The sequence below is a fragment of the Arachis hypogaea genome, chromosome 4, assembly GCF_003086295.3.
Source record: "Arachis hypogaea cultivar Tifrunner chromosome 4, arahy.Tifrunner.gnm2.J5K5, whole genome shotgun sequence".
NCBI lineage: Eukaryota > Viridiplantae > Streptophyta > Magnoliopsida > Fabales > Fabaceae > Arachis > Arachis hypogaea.
The window spans coordinates 103,029,295-103,051,945 of record NC_092039.1 but is presented as its reverse complement, the minus strand read 5'-3'; the positions used below and the strand labels follow the sequence as shown (position 1 = coordinate 103,051,945).

General features: G+C 40.3%; 1 non-coding gene across 1 annotated transcript; it reads left to right on the top strand.

Moving 5' to 3' along the window:
• The first annotated feature begins 18,785 nt into the window (after positions 1–18,785).
• LOC112799429 (small nucleolar RNA R71) lies at positions 18,786–18,893 on the top strand. Its single transcript, XR_003201011.1, has one exon. It is a non-coding gene; the product is annotated as a small nucleolar RNA R71 (small nucleolar RNA).
• The last annotated feature ends 3,758 nt before the right edge of the window (positions 18,894–22,651 follow it).

Here is a 22,651-nt window from a genome sequence, read left to right as displayed (position 1 = left end):
TAACCAACACGTGATTATATATATACAAAGGAGTGTCAAAAATAGGAATATCAAGACTCAAGATCCGGCTGTGAAGATAACCGGTCCGAGCATAACAATATATACATATGATAAAATAAGAAAAACCCCAAGGAAACCCAAAGGGACACAAATATATAAAACCTATTCTCCAAAATCTCCCATAAGAGGAGTCATCACAGTTTGTTTTATTTAATGGAGATAAAAGTATCTAAGCAAACATATAAACCAAAACGTAGCCCCGAGAACAAAGGATCTTCGCAAGTATAGAAGTCTCCAGCATGCATCAGCGGGAAACCGTACGTCCTGCATCTGAAAACCACAAAATCTGCATGGGTGAGAACCAGAGGTCCCCAGCATGGTAACAGCTTCCACATATATAATACATAATAATAGAGGAAAGCCGAAGGCAATCCTAGAACTTCCTCCAAAATAATATCAAGCTTATAATCAAGCTAAACCATAAAGGGCATCTAACTAAAGATACTTCAGTCTAACTAATACTTCCCTTTCCAATTCCTTCAGACCTCCCAACCACCAGCAGGAGTATAAAGTAGCAAACACAGTTATATCAAGCAAGAAATATACAATTAGGAACAAGTAAGGCATTTAGACAATTAGCAAGTAATATGCAGTCAAATAGGCAATCTCAAACAATTCACATAATATGCATATGATGAATGCCTGTCCCTAGTGGCTGATGATATCATCTGTCGGTTATAGAGCCAACCTGACAAGTCCTGGTAGCTAACCATTGGACTGTCCCTCTGTCATGCATCCCCAACTCGAGTTATACTCATCATAAACTTGATCATAATCATGATCTATATCCATCACCTTCACTGGTGAATATTTACGGGGGCGAGCTCATCCGGGTCTTTCACAGTGCCCGGCCACACTTATGACATAGGGTCAAAAGAGTATCAAGTCTCAACCTGGAGCACGTGGTGGCTAGCCACTGCTACTACCCAGGGAAACTCGTATCTCCGATAGTGGAAGTGCAAATTACAATTATCAATAATTCAGCATAAACATGCATGAATTCTCATCCATGGATCAACATCCATATCAGCCATTTCGGCTCACGGTTAAATCCATAACCAGCCAATATTCATAGCATACACAGCTATTCCGGCTCACGGTTCAATCCAGAACCAGCCAATATTCATAGCATACACAGCTATTCCGGCTCACGGTTCAATCCAGAACCAGCCAATTCATAAACAATTACGGCTCTTCGGCCAATGGCATACAAGCACTTCCACCACCATCCTCCGCATCTGACATAATCATGCTTGATCCTTAATGATCATTCATTTTTCCCTTGCTTCACTCGCAAGTTACCTCATTCACTAGCCCCTTTTTAATAGCTAGGCATGTCATAATGATTTAAGATATAAGTGGTGAGATCGGAGGCTTAGAAGTATGAAATTTGGCTTTTAAAACTCAAAAATCAACTTTGGGATGAAAACAGGGCCACGCGTACGCGCACTCCACGCGCACGCGTGAATGGCCTCAAAACTTCATCGACGCGCAAGCGTCATGCACGCTAACGCGTGGATTAAACATTTGCCAATCGACGCGTAAGCGTCAACCACGCGTACGCGCGGGTGTTCTCGTGCCCCAGGCACAACACTGGCACAGTTCTGGCATAACTCTCTGGAAAATGGCTGGGCATTGGGTGCAGCACCATCGGCGCGCCCGCGCACATCACGCGTACGCGTGTATGGCATTTTCGGGAAAGAAGGCGCGCACGCGCCAAGTGCGCCCACGCGCAAGGGGTCATTCTGCTAAAAATTTTCTAAGTTAAAAGCTGCAGAATTTACCAATTTGAACCTCAATCTTCCAACGGACATAACTTTCTCATTTTAAATCGTTTTTCACCCGTTCTTCGAACGGCATGGACATCCCGGATCCAATTTCATTTCTAAATAGATTTGGCGCAAAACAGAGATCCATAGTCCAAGTTATGTCCCACCAAAGTATGCCCAAAAACCATATTTTTCATAAAAACCACAAAGTGCCATTTTCAAAACAAGCCATTTCCAACCCTTTTCAAAATCAATCAAAACATGCCCTTTTTCATCCCTTTTCTTTGAAATCAATCAATATATGTCAAATTCAACATCAAGCCTCCTCAACTCACACATTGAGACTTTACCACATTTTACAAAATCACTATCTCATCATTCTAACCCACTTCACCCAAGTGGCTCAAATTCAAACATATTGACATATCATATGCTATTCCTCATGACAATTCTCAACAACACAATCCCAATAAATCATCATTATACACAATCAACGTCATACTCACCATCAACATGGTTCAACCCACAATTCAACCATAACCAATCATAAAGCATATATCACAACATGCATATTTCTCATACATCATACCACCAAGGCATCATTAATCATCATCACATATATGACCACATCATATATATCAACAATTCAACAACACCAACCATTCAATGCCTATCTTAGGGCCTCTAGCCTAAGTATTTCCTACCACATTACATATTAGATACGGGAAACCGAAACCATACCTTAGCCGATTTTCCTAAGCTCCACCGGAGCACTTCCAAACCACTTATCCACAAGCTCTCAAGGCCTCAACACCTCTAAGAACAGATTTTTCACCACCAAACCCTTTCCAAGCTTTTCAAAATCACCAAATCAAGCTCCAATATTCACATATACACAACCTAAGCCACAATCATCATACCCATACACAACATCTCAAAACCCAAACATCATAAAACAACAAAATACACTAGGGTTGAGAATCTTACCACACCCAAGGTCCAAGGAGACAAGATTAACCTTCTCCTTCAAGAGAGTTGGGTCCTATAACATCAAAGAACCCAAAATCTCAACATTTCACCCATAAAACTCGAAAATAGGGGCTGAGATTTCGAACAGAAAACGTGGCTTACCTCAAGATTGGTTGTATGGGTTTTGTAGAGCTCTCCGCGGTGAACGCGTGGCCGCAAACGGAGCGGCAATCGGAGCTCTAGATCAAAAGTTATGGTGGTTTGAAGATCAAGTGAGAGATAGAGGTTTGAGAGAGTGTTCTTCCCCCATTTCCTCTCTTTTTCAGCGTGTTTGGTGTTGTGTGAGGAGAGAGAGTGCTGAAAACTAGGGTTTTGGTTAAGTTATGTTGGGCCAAGGGCCCACTTTGGGTCCAATTGGCCCGGTTTGGCCCGTTCGGTCCAATCTTGGTCCGAATTCTATAAAATTGGTACCAAAATTCTCGTCTCAATCTCCTCTATCACATTTAGCCACAAAAATCACATTTTGGGCTTTCTAGAATAAATTCTCATTTATGGGTTAATTAGCCGTTAATTAACCGGGTTTTACATTCTACCCACCTAATTGGGAATTTTGCCCACAAAATTCAAATGCAATTACCTGAGAATAAATGCGGATAATCCGTTCGCATCTCCGACTCAAGTTCCCAAGTGTGTTCCTCAATACCGCCTCAACTCCAAGCCACTTTGACTAATGAAACCTCTTTTCCATGCAACCGTTTGATACTAGTATCATCAATTCTGACCGGAGCCACTGGAAGCGTCAAATCTTCCCTCAACTGAACCGACTCAAGTTCCAACACATGGCTAGCATCAGGAGTGTACTTCCGAAGCTGCGACACGTGAAACACATCGTGCAGATTCGAAAGATGAGGTGGTAGAGCCATCCGATACGCCACCGGCCCAATCCTCTCCAGGATCTGAAATGGACCAATGTATCGAGGATTCAACTTCTTTGCCTTAATCGCCCTACCTACTCCCGTAGTCGGAGTAACCTTAAGGAAAACATGATCTCCTTCCTCAAACTCTAAGGGCTTTCGCCTCTGATCGGCGTAACTCTTTTGACGACTCTGCGCCGTAAGCATCCTATCACGGATTTTCTTGACTTGTTCAGTAGTCTCAGCTATCATTTCCGGACCTAATAAGCTTTTCTCTCCAACTTCATACCAACATAGCGGAGATTGACATTTCCTCCCATACAAGGCCTCGTACGGAGCCATTCCAATGCTCGCATGATAACTATTATTGTATGCAAACTCCACCAATGGCATATACCGATCCCAACTCGCCGGTTGGTCCAAAACACAAGCTCTCAACATATCCTCTAATGTTTGGATTGTCCTCTCAGATTGACCATCTGTTTGAGGATGGTAAGCCGTGCTCAAGCTTAATTGGGTTCCAAAAGCTTTCTGAAATGCACCCCAAAACCTTGAAGTGAAACGAGGATCTCTATCAGAGATTATAGTAGCAGGTACACCATGAAGCCTCACAATCTCCTTTATGTATAACCGTGCTAGCTCCTCAAGGGTGTAAGTCATCCGAATGGGCAAAAAGTGAGCTGACTTCGTTAGTCGGTCCACAATCACCCAAATAGCATCAAAACCAGCCCTAGTCCTTGGCAATCCCGACACAAAGTCCATTGCAATACTTTCCCACTTCCATTGTGGAATCTCTAAAGGTTGCAACATCCCGGAAGGTCTTTGATGTTCAATCTTTACCTTTTGACAAGTTAAGCACTTTGAAACATATTCCGCCACATCATTCTTCATACCCGGCCACCAAAACATCGCCTTTAAATCATGGTACATCTTAGTACTTCCCGGGTGAATGGAGAATCCGCTTTTGTGTGCCTCCTTTAAAATATCTTGTCTCAAAGTGCCAACATCCGGCACAATGATCCTACCCTTGAATCTCCATAACCCATCTTTTTCTTCCGACACTCTCCATTGTTTTCCTTGCTCAATAGCCGGTAACACCTTCCATAACGCTTCATCATTTTGATGAGCCTTTAGGAGTTCGGACTTAAAATCACTTGAGATCTCTAATCGGCTCAACCACAAAGTTCCGGATACTTTTCGCGCACCGATTTTTAGACTCTCAAATCCCTTGAGCAACTTCTCCTCTTGAAGCATCATCCAAGCCGCATATAATGACTTCCGGCTTAACACATCCGCCACTACGTTCGCCTTTCCCGGATGGTAATGCAACTCAAAGTCGTAGTCCTTCAACAATTCCATCCACCTTCTCTGCCTCATATTAAGCTCTTTCTGATCAAAGAGGTACTTCAAGCTCTTATGATCAGAGAAAACTTGGAACTTAACCCCATAGAGGTAATGCCTCCACACCTTTAAGGCAAACACAACCGCAGCGAGTTCCAAATCGTGCGTAGGGTAACTAACTTCATGAGGTCTCAACTGTCGTGAGGCATACGCCACCACGTTATGATGCTGCATCAACACGCACCCTAAACCCTTCAATGAGGCATCACAATACACCTCAAATGGCTCATTTGGCTCGGGTAACACTAACACAGGTGCAGTGGTCAACTTTTTCTTCAATGTCTGAAAGCTATCCTCGCACTCAGGAGTCCAAACAAACGGAGTGTCTTTGCGGGTTAACTTTGTCATTGGTAAGGCTATCTGTGAAAAGCCTTTGATAAACCTTCGGTAATAGCCAGCTAGACCCAGAAAACTCCTTACCTCTGTTACGGTGGTTGGTTGCTTCCAATCCATCACAGCCTCCACCTTAGTTGGATCTACGGCTATTCCCTTCTTACTCACCACATGGCCCAAAAACTTCACCTCACTCTTCCAAAACTCACACTTCGATAGTTTTGCATAGAGTTTCTTCTCCTTTAGAATCTGCAATACGGTCCTCAAGTGTTCCGCATGCTCTTCTTCAGTTTTGGAATAAATCAGTATGTCATCAATGAAGACAACAACAAATTTATCCAGAAACGGACGGAAAACTCTATTCATGTAATCCATGAACACTGCAGGAGCGTTCGTCAACCCAAAAGACATTACAGTGTACTCGTAATAACCATAACGAGTCCTGAAAGCGGTCTTAGGGATATCCTCACCCCTCACCCTTATCTGGTGATAACCGGATCGCAAATCGATCTTGGAGAAAACTCCAGCTCCTTGTAACTGATCCATGAGATCATCAATTCTCGGCAATGGGTACTTATTCTTTATTGTAACCTTGTTCAGCTGCCTGTAATCCACACAAAGCCGCATACTCCCATCCTTCTTCTTTACCAATAATACTGGGGCACCCCACGGAGAGACACTTGGTCGTATAAAATTCTTTCCCAACAAATCCTCTAACTGAGACTTTAGCTTGTTCATCTCTAACGGTGACATCCTATAAGGAGCACTTGAGATTGGTCCCGTCCCGGGCACCAACTCAATAGCAAACTCAACCTCTCGGTTAGGTGGAAACTCATCAATATCATCGGAAAACACTTCCGAAAACTCACACACAACCGGAATCTGTTCCAACCTTTGATCATCACCCGAAACGCCCGCGGTTAACAACATGATACCCTGACATTCGGCTCCGGAACAGTTCACCATCATCGAATTCAAGTAATAATTATTCACCACGACCGGCCCTTCAGTATCTTCCGGCATAAAGTACACCGACTTTGTAGAACAATCAAGCAGAACATGGTTCTTAGATAACCAGTCCAATCCCAAGATAAGATCAAGACCGATCATTTGTAAGCAGACTAAATTATGAACAAAATCACGCTGCTTGAACCTAAAGGAAACTTCCGGGCATCCTGGCCTAGTTACCATGGCTTCATGGGTAGCATTGTACACTCTTAGATCATATCCTAAGGTTACAATCTTTAATCCTAACTCATGGGCTTTCTCAAATGCAATGAATGAATGTGATGCTCCCGAATCAAATAAAGCATTTAAAGTTTGACCAGCCAGTTCACAGTTACCTCTAATGAGTGTCTCAGATCCCTCAACTCCTACAGCTGAAGTGGTGAACACCCGACCAGTCTGTTGTGTTTTCCCAGCACCTTGTTTCTGCTTCTCAGGACAATTTACAGCTTTATGCCCTGCCTTTCCACAAGTGTAGCACAAACCCCATCCGGCCTTGCATGGTGCTCCCGGATGGTGACTCCCACATCTAGTACAAGCTTGATCATTCTGAGGCTGCTTCCCAAACTTCCTCCCTTGGGAGTTGTTGTTGGGCCTCCTAAAAGAGCTTCCCCTCTTGAAAGACGGACCTCTAGGTGCAAAGCTCTTCCCTCGCTTCTGTGGGAATGATCCCCTTTGACTCCCTTTCTTAGCGGTTGCCCTCTTCACACACTCTTCAGCAACCCTACACTTGTTTACCAACTCGGAGAAAGTCCTAATCTCCATTGGTCCCACTGAACTGAAAATATCACTCCGGAGTCCTCCTTCATACTTAACACACTTCCATTCCTCATATTCCACCGGAGTCCCTTGGCACATACGAGAGAACCTGAACAGCTCCTCAAACTTGTCAGTATACTCTGATATGGACATAGTACCCTGCTTCAGCTATAATAATTCAAGTTCCTTAGCCGTCCTAGCAGAAGTCGGAAAGTACTTCTTATAGAACTCCTCTTGAAAAACATTCCAAGTGATATAGTCATCACCCTGCTGCAGAAGACGTCGGATACCTTGCCACCAATGCGACGCTTCACCTGTGAGCATATAGGTAGCAAACTCGACACGCTGTACTTCAGGTACCACTTGTGCTTGCAGTGCTCGCTCTATAGCCTGAAACCATGTATCAGCCTCAGTCGGACTAGTAGTCCCCTTGAACTTAGGCGGATTAACCTTCAAAAAGTTTGCCAGTGTCATCGGGCCCTGAACTCCACCTCCATCATTACCATGGTTGTTCATCTGTTGACCAAGAGCCTCAGCAGTGGCTTGCATAGCAGCAGCCATGTTCTCCAACGCAGTCATAAAGTTCACCGGGTCATTAGGGTTATTCTCCGGCGCACGAGCATTCGTACGACCTCTCGCACTACCTCTACCGCGTCCACGAGGCGCCATCTGGTTCCTATACACACCAAACAATCGATATTAAGTTGATCAGTCTCAATATCGGAAGTCTAGTGCTTCAAAGTCCCAAATGCATGCTCATGAACGTTTATGCCAATTATATCAAGCAGATATACTAATAGCACATAACACACACACAGAGAATGCACAGAAGCATAATCAGTCCATCCCTCAGGCTCTACAGGAACGAACTGCTCTGATACCATAATGTAACACCCTACCATACAGAGTCTTATGCTTAAGTCATAATTCAAAGATGGTAAGGTATTACGACCTCAAATGTAAAAATTTAGTACATATAGTAGTATGAATGATTGATTATAACTTGGAGCCTTTGTAGAAAAAGGGGTAAACAGAAAAAAAACCGCAACTCGAAAGTGCAACACTCCGATCGATAACGTAACGAACAAGGATAACCAACACGTGATTATATATATACAAAGGAGTGTCAAAAATAGGAATATCAAGACTCAAGATCCGGCTGTGAAGATAACCGGTCCGAGCATAACAATATATACATATGATAAAAATAAGAAAAACCCCAAGGAAACCCAAAGGGACACAAATATATAAAACCTATTCTCCAAAATCTCCCATAAGAGGAGTCATCACAGTTTGTTTTATTTAATGGAGATAAAAGTATCTAAGCAAACATATAAACCAAAACGTAGCCCCGAGAACAAAGGATCTTCGCAAGTATAGAAGTCTCCAGCATGCATCAGCGGGAAACCGTACGTCCTGCATCTGAAAACCACAAAATCTGCATGGGTGAGAACCAGAGGTCCCCAGCATGGTAACAGCTTCCACATATATAATACATAATAATAGAGGAAAGCCGAAGGCAATCCTAGAACTTCCTCCAAAATAATATCAAGCTTATAATCAAGCTAAACCATAAAGGGCATCTAACTAAAGATACTTCAGTCTAACTAATACTTCCCTTTCCAATTCCTTCAGACCTCCCAACCACCAGCAGGAGTATAAAGTAGCAAACACAGTTATATCAAGCAAGAAATATACAATTAGGAACAAGTAAGGCATTTAGACAATTAGCAAGTAATATGCAGTCAAATAGGCAATCTCAAACAATTCACATAATATGCATATGATGAATGCCTGTCCCTAGTGGCTGATGATATCATCTGTCGGTTATAGAGCCAACCCGACAAGTCCTGGTAGCTAACCATTGGACTGTCCCTCTGTCATGCATCCCCAACTCGAGTTATACTCATCATAAACTTGATCATAATCATGATCTATATCCATCACCTTCACTGGTGAATATTTACGGGGGCGAGCTCATCCGGGTCTTTCACAGTGCCCGGCCACACTTATGACATAGGGTCAAAAGAGTATCAAGTCTCAACCTGGAGCACGTGGTGGCTAGCCACTGCTACTACCCAGGGAAACTCGTATCTCCGATAGTGGAAGTGCAAATTACAATTATCAATAATTCAGCATAAACATGCATGAATTCTCATCCATGGATCAACATCCATATCAGCCATTTCGGCTCACGGTTAAATCCATAACCAGCCAATATTCATAGCATACACAGCTATTCCGGCTCACGGTTCAATCCAGAACCAGCCAATATTCATAGCATACACAGCTATTCCGGCTCACGGTTCAATCCAGAACCAGCCAATTCATAAACAATTACGGCTCTTCGGCCAATGGCATACAAGCACTTCCACCACCATCCTCCGCATCTGACATAATCATGCTTGATCCTTAATGATCATTCATTTTTCCCTTGCTTCACTCGCAAGTTACCTCATTCACTAGCCCCTTTTTAATAGCTAGGCATGTCATAATGATTTAAGATATAAGTGGTGAGATCGGAGGCTTAGAAGTATGAAATTTGGCTTTTAAAACTCAAAAATCAACTTTGGGATGAAAACAGGGCCACGCGTACGCGCACTCCACGCGCACGCGTGAATGGCCTCAAAACTTCATCGACGCGCAAGCGTCATGCACGCTAACGCGTGGATTAAACATTTGCCAATCGACGCGTAAGCGTCAACCACGCGTACGCGCGGGTGTTCTCGTGCCCCAGGCACAACACTGGCACAGTTCTGGCATAACTCTCTGGAAAATGGCTGGGCATTGGGTGCAGCACCATCGGCGCGCCCGCGCACATCACGCGTACGCGTGTATGGCATTTTCGGGAAAGAAGGCGCGCACGCGCCAAGTGCGCCCACGCGCAAGGGGTCATTCTGCTAAAAATTTTCTAAGTTAAAAGCTGCAGAATTTACCAATTTGAACCTCAATCTTCCAACGGACATAACTTTCTCATTTTAAATCGTTTTTCACCCGTTCTTCGAACGGCATGGACATCCCGGATCCAATTTCATTTCTAAATAGATTTGGCGCAAAACAGAGATCCATAGTCCAAGTTATGTCCCACCAAAGTATGCCCAAAAACCATATTTTTCATAAAAACCACAAAGTGCCATTTTCAAAACAAGCCATTTCCAACCCTTTTCAAAATCAATCAAAACATGCCCTTTTTCATCCCTTTTCTTTGAAATCAATCAATATATGTCAAATTCAACATCAAGCCTCCTCAACTCACACATTGAGACTTTACCACATTTTACAAAATCACTATCTCATCATTCTAACCCACTTCACCCAAGTGGCTCAAATTCAAACATATTGACATATCATATGCTATTCCTCATGACAATTCTCAACAACACAATCCCAATAAATCATCATTATACACAATCAACGTCATACTCACCATCAACATGGTTCAACCCACAATTCAACCATAACCAATCATAAAGCATATATCACAACATGCATATTTCTCATACATCATACCACCAAGGCATCATTAATCATCATCACATATATGACCACATCATATATATCAACAATTCAACAACACCAACCATTCAATGCCTATCTTAGGGCCTCTAGCCTAAGTATTTCCTACCACATTACATATTAGATACGGGAAACCGAAACCATACCTTAGCCGATTTTCCTAAGCTCCACCGGAGCACTTCCAAACCACTTATCCACAAGCTCTCAAGGCCTCAACACCTCTAAGAACAGATTTTTCACCACCAAACCCTTTCCAAGCTTTTCAAAATCACCAAATCAAGCTCCAATATTCACATATACACAACCTAAGCCACAATCATCATACCCATACACAACATCTCAAAACCCAAACATCATAAAACAACAAAATACACTAGGGTTGAGAATCTTACCACACCCAAGGTCCAAGGAGACAAGATTAACCTTCTCCTTCAAGAGAGTTGGGTCCTATAACATCAAAGAACCCAAAATCTCAACATTTCACCCATAAAACTCGAAAATAGGGGCTGAGATTTCGAACAGAAAAACGTGGCTTACCTCAAGATTGGTTGTATGGGTTTTGTAGAGCTCTCCGCGGTGAACGCGTGGCCGCAAACGGAGCGGCAATCGGAGCTCTAGATCAAAAGTTATGGTGGTTTGAAGATCAAGTGAGAGATAGAGGTTTGAGAGAGTGTTCTTCCCCCATTTCCTCTCTTTTTCAGCGTGTTTGGTGTTGTGTGAGGAGAGAGAGTGCTGAAAACTAGGGTTTTGGTTAAGTTATGTTGGGCCAAGGGCCCACTTTGGGTCCAATTGGCCCGGTTTGGCCCGTTCGGTCCAATCTTGGTCCGAATTCTATAAAATTGGTACCAAAATTCTCGTCTCAATCTCCTCTATCACATTTAGCCACAAAAATCACATTTTGGGCTTTCTAGAATAAATTCTCATTTATGGGTTAATTAGCCGTTAATTAACCGGGTTTTACATTCTACCCACCTAATTGGGAATTTTGCCCACAAAATTCAAATGCAATTACCTGAGAATAAATGCGGATAATCCGTTCGCATCTCCGACTCAAGTTCCCAAGTGTGTTCCTCAATACCGCCTCAACTCCAAGCCACTTTGACTAATGAAACCTCTTTTCCATGCAACCGTTTGATACTAGTATCATCAATTCTGACCGGAGCCACTGGAAGCGTCAAATCTTCCCTCAACTGAACCGACTCAAGTTCCAACACATGGCTAGCATCAGGAGTGTACTTCCGAAGCTGCGACACGTGAAACACATCGTGCAGATTCGAAAGATGAGGTGGTAGAGCCATCCGATACGCCACCGGCCCAATCCTCTCCAGGATCTGAAATGGACCAATGTATCGAGGATTCAACTTCTTTGCCTTAATCGCCCTACCTACTCCCGTAGTCGGAGTAACCTTAAGGAAAACATGATCTCCTTCCTCAAACTCTAAGGGCTTTCGCCTCTGATCGGCGTAACTCTTTTGACGACTCTGCGCCGTAAGCATCCTATCACGGATTTTCTTGACTTGTTCAGTAGTCTCAGCTATCATTTCCGGACCTAATAAGCTTTTCTCTCCAACTTCATACCAACATAGCGGAGATTGACATTTCCTCCCATACAAGGCCTCGTACGGAGCCATTCCAATGCTCGCATGATAACTATTATTGTATGCAAACTCCACCAATGGCATATACCGATCCCAACTCGCCGGTTGGTCCAAAACACAAGCTCTCAACATATCCTCTAATGTTTGGATTGTCCTCTCAGATTGACCATCTGTTTGAGGATGGTAAGCCGTGCTCAAGCTTAATTGGGTTCCAAAAGCTTTCTGAAATGCACCCCAAAACCTTGAAGTGAAACGAGGATCTCTATCAGAGATTATAGTAGCAGGTACACCATGAAGCCTCACAATCTCCTTTATGTATAACCGTGCTAGCTCCTCAAGGGTGTAAGTCATCCGAATGGGCAAAAAGTGAGCTGACTTCGTTAGTCGGTCCACAATCACCCAAATAGCATCAAAACCAGCCCTAGTCCTTGGCAATCCCGACACAAAGTCCATTGCAATACTTTCCCACTTCCATTGTGGAATCTCTAAAGGTTGCAACATCCCGGAAGGTCTTTGATGTTCAATCTTTACCTTTTGACAAGTTAAGCACTTTGAAACATATTCCGCCACATCATTCTTCATACCCGGCCACCAAAACATCGCCTTTAAATCATGGTACATCTTAGTACTTCCCGGGTGAATGGAGAATCCGCTTTTGTGTGCCTCCTTTAAAATATCTTGTCTCAAAGTGCCAACATCCGGCACAATGATCCTACCCTTGAATCTCCATAACCCATCTTTTTCTTCCGACACTCTCCATTGTTTTCCTTGCTCAATAGCCGGTAACACCTTCCATAACGCTTCATCATTTTGATGAGCCTTTAGGAGTTCGGACTTAAAATCACTTGAGATCTCTAATCGGCTCAACCACAAAGTTCCGGATACTTTTCGCATCTCACTTTTTCCTTTGAAGTTCAGAATGATTGGCTTCTATAGGAACTCAGAGTTCAGATAGTGTTAATTAATTCTCCTAGTTAAGTATGTTGATTCTTGAACACAGCTACTTTTATGAGTCTTGGCCGTGGCCCTAAGCACTTTGTTTTCCAGTATTACCACCGGATACATAAATGCCACAGACACATGACTAGGTGAACCTTTTCAGATTGTGACTCAGCTTTGCTAAAGTCCCCAGCTAGAGGTGTCCAGAGCTCTTAAGTACACTCTTTTTGCTTTGGATCATGACTTTAACCACTCAGTCTTAAGCTTTTCACTTGGACCTGCATGCCACAAGCACATGGTTAGGGACAGCTTGATTTAGCCGCTTAAGCCTGAATTTTATTTTCTTGGGCCCTCCTATCCATTGATGCTCAAAGCCTTGGATCCTTTTTACCCTTGCCTTTTGGTTTTAAGGGCTATTGGTTTTTTCTGCTTGCTTTTTCTTTTTCTTTCTAATTTTTTTCGCCACTTTTTTTTCCCAAGCTTTGTTCTTCACTGCTTTTTCTTGCTTCAACAATCAATTTTATGATTTTTCAGATTATCAATAACATTTCTCTTGTTCATCATTCTTTCAAGAGCCAACAATTTTAACAATCATAAACAACAAGATAAAAAATATGCATTGTTCAAGCACTCATTCAGAAAACAGAAAGTATTATCACCACATCAATATAATTAAACTAAATTCAAGGATAAATTCGAAACCCATGTACTTCTTGTTCTTTTGTATTAGAAACATTTTTCATTTAAGAGAGGTGAAGGATTCATGGAATTATTCATAACCTTAAGATATAGACACTAAATACTAATGATCATGAAGTAAAGACACAAACATAGATAAACATATAGCATAGGAACCGAAAAACAGAGAAATAAGAACAAGGAATGAGTCCACCCGTAGTGATGGTGGCGTCTTCTTCTTGAAGGACCAATGGCATCCTTGAGCTCCTCTATGTCTCTTCCTTGCCTTTGTTGCTCCTCCCTCATAGCTCTTTGGTCTTCCCTAATCTCAGGGAGAATGATGGAGTGCTCTTGGTGCTCCACCCTTAGTTGGTCCATGTTATAACTCAAGTCTTCTAGAGAAGTGTTGAGTTGTTCCCAATAATTGTTTGGAGGAAAATGCATCTCTTGAGGCATCTCAGGGATTTCTTGATGATGAGCTTCCTCATGTGTCTCTTGAGATCCATGAATGGTCTCTCTTATTTGCTCCATCCTCTTTTTAGTGATGGGTTTATCCTCTTCAATGAGAATGTCTCCTTCTATGATAATTCCAGCTGAGTAGCATAGATGGCAAATAAGATGAGGAAAAGCTAGCCTTGCCATGGTGGAGGACTTTTCGGCTATTTTGTAGAATTCAAGAAAGATGACTTCATGAACTTCTACTTCCTCTCCAATCATGATGCTATGGATCATGATGGCCCGATCCACAGTAACTTCGGATCGGTTGCTAGTGGGGATGATGGAGCGTTGGATGAACTCCAACCATCCTCTAGCCACAGGCTTAAGGTCCAGTCTTCTTAATTGAACCGGCTTGCCTTTTGAGTCTCTTTTCCATTGAGCTCCTTCCACACATATGTCCATAAGGACTTAGTCCAACCTTTGATCAAAGTTGACCCTTCTAGTGTAGGGGCGTGCATCTTTTTGCATCATAGGCAAGTTGAATGCCAACCTCACATTTTCCGGACTGAAATCTAAGTATTTCTCCCGAACCATTATAAGATAATTCTTTGGATTCGGGTTCATACTTTGATCATGGTTCCTAGCAGGGACGGATCCACTATTTAGGGTGTGGGGGCAAGCGCCCCCACTACAATTTGAAATTTTATTGAGTAGTATATAATAATAATATTTATTTGTCCTCACTAAATTATTAAATTTGATCCCACAATAATTTTTTATTTAACTTTCGATACTTGATAGCTAATTTAAGAACTTCATATTAGATGTCCATTATAATGATCAAGTTTCAAATTTAAATAAGATTGATGTTTTTTCTTAGAAATTGACTCGAAAGAATATTATCTATCCATTTGTATTTCTTCTTCTAAAATTAGCTTTAGTTTTTTTATAATAACTACACTAATTAAATGAACTTTTTCAACTATGAATAATATCATCAAGAGCTAATTGTATGAAAGTTGAGTTTTAAATGATTGTTTAACGACATATACAAAAAAAAGATATTTCAATTATATTATGAATGTTTTAAAATATGAAATGTAAAAAATTAAATTTTAAATTATATGTTATTATTTAAATTACTATTTTAGTATTTAAATTTGTAATTAGATATTTTAAAACCTAATCATATTTTACAATAACAAAATATAATTATAACAACAATTATGCTACGTATACATAAAATAATCACTTGTACAGAATAAATCTTAAAATACAAATTTTAAAATACAAAATACACATTAAAAATAAGTTAAATGATATATGTATTTATATACAAATTTATAGTAGATAATTTGATAGCTAATTTTTTATGTAAATGTAATATTTTTATTATAAAAATTATTATCATATTATATATTTCGCCCTCACTATCAAAATTTTCTAGATCCGTCACTGGTTCCTAGTCATCCATGCATTGGCATAGAACTCTTAAACCATTAGGCTTCTGACTTGTTGAATGGGGTTGGTTAGAACTTCCCAACCTCTTCTTTGGATCTCATGTCGGATCTCCAGATACTCATTTTTCTTGAGCTTGAAAGGGACCTCAGGGATCACCTTTTTCTTGGCCACAACTTCATGGAAGTGGTCTTGATGGACCTTTGAGATGAATCTCTCCATCTCCCATGACTCGGAGGTGGAAGCTTTTGTCTTCCCTTTCCCTTTTCTAGAGGTTTTTCCGGCCTTAGGTGCCATAAGTGGTTATGGAAAAACAAAAAAGCTATGCTTTTACCACACCAAACTTAGAATATTGCTCGTCCTCGAGCAAGAGAAGAAAGAAGAGAAGAAGAAGAAGAAAAAATGGAGGAGAGGGAGAGAGGTGTGTATTCGGCCAAGGGGGAGAAGAGAGGGTTGTGTTGTGTGAAAATGAAGAAGAAAATAGGGGTTTATATAGTGGAGGGAGAGGGGTTAAGGTTCGGCCATAATTGGTGGGTTTGGGTGGGAAAGGGATTTTGAATTTAAAGGTAGGTGGGGTTTATGAGGAAGAGTGGATGGATGTGAGTGGTGAAGAGGTGATGGGGAAGAGAGATTGAGATGATTGGTGAAGGGTTTTTGGGGAAGAGTGTTATTGGATTGTGTGAAGAAGAGAGAAGGTAAATTGAGGTAGGTAGGGATCCTGTGGGGTCCACAGATCTTGAGGTGTCAAGGATTATCATCCATGCACCAATGAGGCGTGTAAAATGCCCTCTGCATGCAATTCTGGCATTTAACTCCAGATTGATGCTTGTTTCTGGCGTTAAACGCCAGTTCTATGCTTGTTTTGGGCGTTCAACGCCAGTCTGCACATGCTTGTTTCTGGCGTTTAACGCCAGCTCTCCTCAGGGTGTAATCCTAGCATTTAAACGCCAGATTGTTGCTTGTTCCTGGCATTCAACGCCAGATTCATGCTCTGTTCTGGCGTTGAACGCCAGCCAGATGCTCCTTACTGGCGTTCAAACGCCAGTAAGCTCTTCCTCTAGGGTGTGCTATTTCTTCTGTTATTTTTATTCTGTTTTTAATTTTAGTATTTGTTTTGTGACTTCACATGATCATGAACCTAATAAAACATAAAAGAAAAAATAAAATAAAAATAAAATTTGATAAATAAAAATTGGGTTGCCTCCCAATAAGCGCTTCTTTAATGTCACTAGCTTGACACTGTGCTCTCATGGAGCTTCACAGGTGATCAGGTCAATGTTGTGGACTCCCAACACCAAACTTAGAGTTTGAATGTGGGAGTTCAATACCAAACTTAAAGTTTGGTTGTGGCCTCCTAACACCAAACTTAGAGTTTGATTGTGGGGATTTTGTTTGACTCTGTATTGAGAGAAGCTTTTCATGCTTCCTCTCCATGGTTGCAGAGGAATATCCTTGAGCTTTAAACACAAGGTAGTCCCCATTTAATTGAAGGACTAGCTCTCCTCTGTCAACATTAATCACAGCTCCTGCTGTGGCTAGGAAGGGTCTTCCAAGGATGATGCATTCATCCTCTTCCTTCCTAGTGTCTAAGATTATGAAATCAGCAAGGATGTAAAGGCCTTTAACCTTTACTAACACGTCCTCTACCAATCCATAAGCTTGTCTTACTGACTTGTCTACCATCTGTAATAAGAATGTGGTAGCCTGTACCTCAAAGATCCCCAACTTCTCCATTACAGAGAGTGGCATAAGATTTATACCTGACCCCAGGTCACACAGAGCCCTCTTAAAGATCATGGTGCCCATGGTACAGGGTATTAAGAATTTACCAGGATCTTGTTTATTTTGAGGTAAAGTTTGCTGAACCCATGTATCTAGTTCACTAATGAGCAAGGGAGGTTCACCTTTCCAAGTCTCATTACCAAACAACTTGGCATTCAGCTTCATGATGGCTCCTAGATATTGAGCAACTTGCTCTCCAGTTACATCTTCATCCTCTTCAGAGGAAGAATAGTTCTCAGAGCTCATGAATGGTAGAAGGAGGTTTAATGGAATCTCTATGGTCTCTATATGAGTCTCAGATTCCTTTAGGTCATCAATAGGGAACTCTTTCTTGTCTGGGAGACGTCCCATGAGGTCTTCCTCATTGGGATTCACGTCCTCCCCTTCCTCTCTAGGTTCGGCCATTTTGATTATGTCAATGGCCTTGCACTATCTTTTTGGATTCTCTTCAGTATTGCTTGAGAGAGTACTAGGAGGAGTTTCAGTTATTTTCTTACTCAGCTGGCCCACTTGTGCCTCCAAATTTCTAATAGAGGACCTTGTTTCACTCATGAAACTTAAAGTGGTCTTAGACAAATCAGAGACTATGTTTGCTAAGCTAGAGGGGCTCTGCTCAGAATTCTCTGTCTGCTGCTGAGAAGATGATGGAAAAGGCTTGCTATTGCTAAGCCTGTTTCTTCCACCATTATTAAAGCCTTGTTGAGGCCTTTGTTAATCCTTCCATGAAAAATTTGGATGATTTCTCCATGAGGAATTATAGGTGTTTCCATAGGGTTCACCCATGTAATTTATCTCTGCCATTGCAGGTTCTCAGGATCATAGGCTTCTTCTTCAGAAGATGCCTCTTTAGTACTGTTGGATGCATTTTGCCATCCATTCAGACTTTGAGAAATCATGTTAACTTGCTGAGTCAACATTTTGTTCTTAGCCAATATGGCAATCAGAGCATCAATTTCAAGAACTCCCTTCCTCTGAGGCGTCCCATTACTCACAGAATTCCTCTCAGAAGTGTACATGAATTGGTTATTTGCAACCATGTCAATGAGTTCTTGAGCTTTTGCAGGCGTTTTCTTTAGGTGAATGGATCCACCTACAAAATGGTCCAGTGACATCTTAGAGAACTCAGATAGACCATAATAGAATATATCCAAAATGGTCCACTCTGAAAGCATGTCAGAAGGACACCTTTTGGTCATCTGTTTGTATCTTTCCCAAGCTTCATAGAGGGATTCACCATCTTTTTGTTTGAAAGTTTGAACATCCACTCTAAGCTTGCTCATCTTTTGAGGAGGAAAGAACTTAGCCAAGAAGGCCGTGACCAGCTTATCCCAAGAGTCCAGGCTATCTTTAGGTTGAGAATCCAATCATGTTCTAGCCCTGTCTCTTACAGCAAAAGGGAAAAGCATGAGCATGTATACTTCAAGATCTACTCTATTAGTCTTAACAGTCTCACAGATCTGCAAGAATTCAGTTAAAAACTAATAGGGATCTTCTGATGGAAGTCCATGGAACTTGCAGTTCTGTTGCATTAGAGCAACTAGTTGAGGTTTCAGCTCAAAATTGTTTGCTCCAATGGCAGGGATTGAGATGCTTCTTCCATCAAATTTGGAAGTGGGTGTAGTATAATCACCAAGTATCCTCCTTGCATTATTATTTTCGGCTGCCATCTCCTCTTCCTTTTCAAAAATTTCTGTAAGGTTGTCTCTGAATTGTTGTAATTTAGCTTCTCTTAGTTTTCTCTTCAGAGTCCTTTCAGGTTCAGGATCTACTTCAACAAGAATATTCTTGTCCTTACTCCTGCTCATACGAAAAAGAAGGGAACATAAAATAATAATAGATATTCTCTTTACCACAGTAGAGAGATTCCTTTATGTTAGTAGAAAAAGAAAAGAATAGAAGAAATGAAAAGGTAAGAATCCAAACACAAGGGGGAAGAGAGTGGGTTCGAATTCTTGAGTGGAAGAGAAGTGTTAGTAGATAAATAAATAGAAGGAGATGATAGGGAAGAGTTTTCAAAAATTGTTTTGAAAAACAGTTAGTGATTTTTGAAAATTGAGAGAAGAAATAAAATAAAAATAAAAATTTGAACAATTAGTTAATTAGAAAGAATATTTGAAAAACGGAGAGGAGTTTTCAAAAATTAGAGAGATAAAATTAGTTAGGTGGTTTTGAAAAAGATAAGAAACAAACAAAAAGTCAATTAGTTAGTTGAAAAGGATTTGAAAATCAATTTTGAAAAGATAAGAAGTTAGAAAAGATATTTTGAAATCAAATTTTTGAAAAAGATATGATTTGAAAAAGATATTTTGAAAAGATATGATTGATAAAGATATTTTAGAAAAGATTTAATTTTTAAAATTAAAATTGATTACTTGACTAACAAGAAACTAAAAGATATGACTCTAGAATTTAAAGATTGAACCTTTCTTAACAAGAAAGTAACAAACTTTAAATTTTTTAATCAATTATATTAATTGTTAGTAAAGTTTTCAAAATTTTGAAATAAAGATAAGAAAAATATTTTGAAAATAAATTTTTAAAAATTTTTTGAAAATAAAAAATGAAAAAGATTTGATTTTTGAAAAAGATTTTGAAAAGATAAGATTTTTAAAATTGAAAATTTGACTTGACTTATAAGAAATAGCTAAGTTTTAAAAATTTTTGACCAAGTCAACTCAAATTTTCGAAATTTATGAGAGAAAAAGGGAAAGATATTTTTTTTATTTTTGAATTTTTAATGATGAGAGAGAAAAACACAAATATGACCCAAAACATGAAAATTTTGGATCAAAACACTTAATGCATGCAAGAACACTATGAATGTCAAGATGAACATCAAGAACACTTTGAAGATCAAGATGAACATTAAGAATTATTTTTGAAAAATTTTCAAGAAAAGAAAAACATGCAAGACACTAAATTTAGAAATTTTTAATGCTTAGACACTATGAATGCAAAATGCATATGGAAAATAACAAAAAACACATAACAAAAAAATTTAAAGATCAAACAAGAAGACTTGTCAAGAACAACTTGAAGATCATGAAGAGCATCATGCATGAAATTTTTGAAAAAAAAATGCACAAATTTTTAAAACATGCAATTGACACCAAACTTAAAAATTGACACTAGACTCAAACAAGAAATACAAAATATTTTTTTTGTTTTTATGATTTTATTAATTTTTTTGTATTTTTTTCGAAAACATATAGGAAAAATAAAATAAGAAATTCAAAATTTTTAATAAGAATTCCAGGAATCTTTGCAATGTTAGTCTAAAGCTCCGGTCCAGGAATTAGACATGGCTTAATAGCCAGCCAAGCTTTTTGTGAAAGTTTCTGTCCAAAACACTAGACATGGCCAATGGCCAGCCAAGCTTTAGCATACAAATCAGACATACAACAGCTGATACTTCATCCAACTTCATATACTGATAAGGGGAAGCCTCAATCCAATTGAGTTAGACATGGCTTTACAGCCAGCCAAGCTTCAACATGCTTCATGAAACACTAGAATTCATTCTTAAAAATTTAGAATAATTTTTCGAAAACAGAAGTAAAAATTTTTGAAAATTTTTTTTGAAAATAAAACAAAAAGAAAATTACCTAATCTGAGCAACAAGATGAACTGTCAGTTGTCCAAACTCGAACAATCCCCGGCAACGGCGCCAAAAACTTGGTGCACGAAATTGTGATCATCAACAATGGCGCCAAAAACTTGGTAGCGCTTTTAAACGTGAATCACACTTTGTCACAACTCCGCACAACTAACCAGCAAGTGCATTGGGTCGTCCAAGTAATACCTTACGTGAGTAAGGGTCGATCCCACAGAGATTGTTAGTATGAAGCAAGCTATGGTCATCTTGTAAATCTCAGTTAGGCGGATAATAAATGGTTATAGAGTTTTCGAAATTAATAATAAATAAAGCATAAAATAAAGATAGAGATACTTATGTAATTCAATGGTGGGAATTTTAGATAAGTACATAGAGATGCTAGTTCCTGTTGAATCTCTGATTTTCTACTGCTTTCATCCAATTCTTCATACTCCTTTCCATGGCAAGCTGTATGTAGGGCATCATTGTTGTCAATGGCTACTTCTCATCCTCTCAGTAAAAAAGGTCCAAATGCTCTTGTCACAGCACGGCTAATCATCTGTCGGTTCTCGATCATGTCAGAATAGAATCCATTGATTCTTTTGCGTCTGTCACCATGCCCAATAATCGTGAGTTTGAAGCTCGTCACAGTCATTCAATCCCTGAATCCTACTCGGAATACCACAGACAAGGTTTAGACTTTCCGGATTCTCAAGAATGGTTGCCAAAGGGTTTTAGCTTATACCACAAAGATTCTGATTAAGGAATCCAAGAGATACTCGCTCGTTCTAAGGTAAAACGGAAGTGGTTGTCAGTCACACGTTCATAGGTGAGAATGATGATGAGTGTCATGGATCATCACATTCGTCATGTTGAAGTGCAACGAATATCTTAGAACAAGAATAAGCTGAATTGAATAGAAAATAGTAGTAATTGCATTAATTCTCGAGGTACAGCAGAGCTCCACACCCTTAATCTATGGTGTGTAGAAACTCCACCGTTGAAAATACATAAGTGATGGTCCAGGCATGGCCGAATGGCCAGCCCCCATAAATGTGATCAAAGGATCATAAGGTGAACAAAAATAATCCAAAGATGTCTAATACAATAGTAAAATGTCCTATTTATACTAGACTAGTTACTAGGGTTTACAGAAATAAGTCTAAATGCAGAAATCCACTTCCGGGGCCCACTTTGGTGTGTGCTTGGGCTGAACTTGAGCTTTACACGTGCAGAGGCTTCTTCTAGAGTTAAACGCCAAGTTGTAACGTATTTTTGGCGTTTAACTCTGGTTTGTGACGTGTTTCTGGCGTTTTACTCCAGAATGCAGCATGGAACTGGCGTTGAATGCCAGTTTGCGTAATCTAAACTCGAACAAAGTATGGACTATTATATATTGCTGGAAAGCTCTAAATGTCTACTTTCCAACGCCATTAA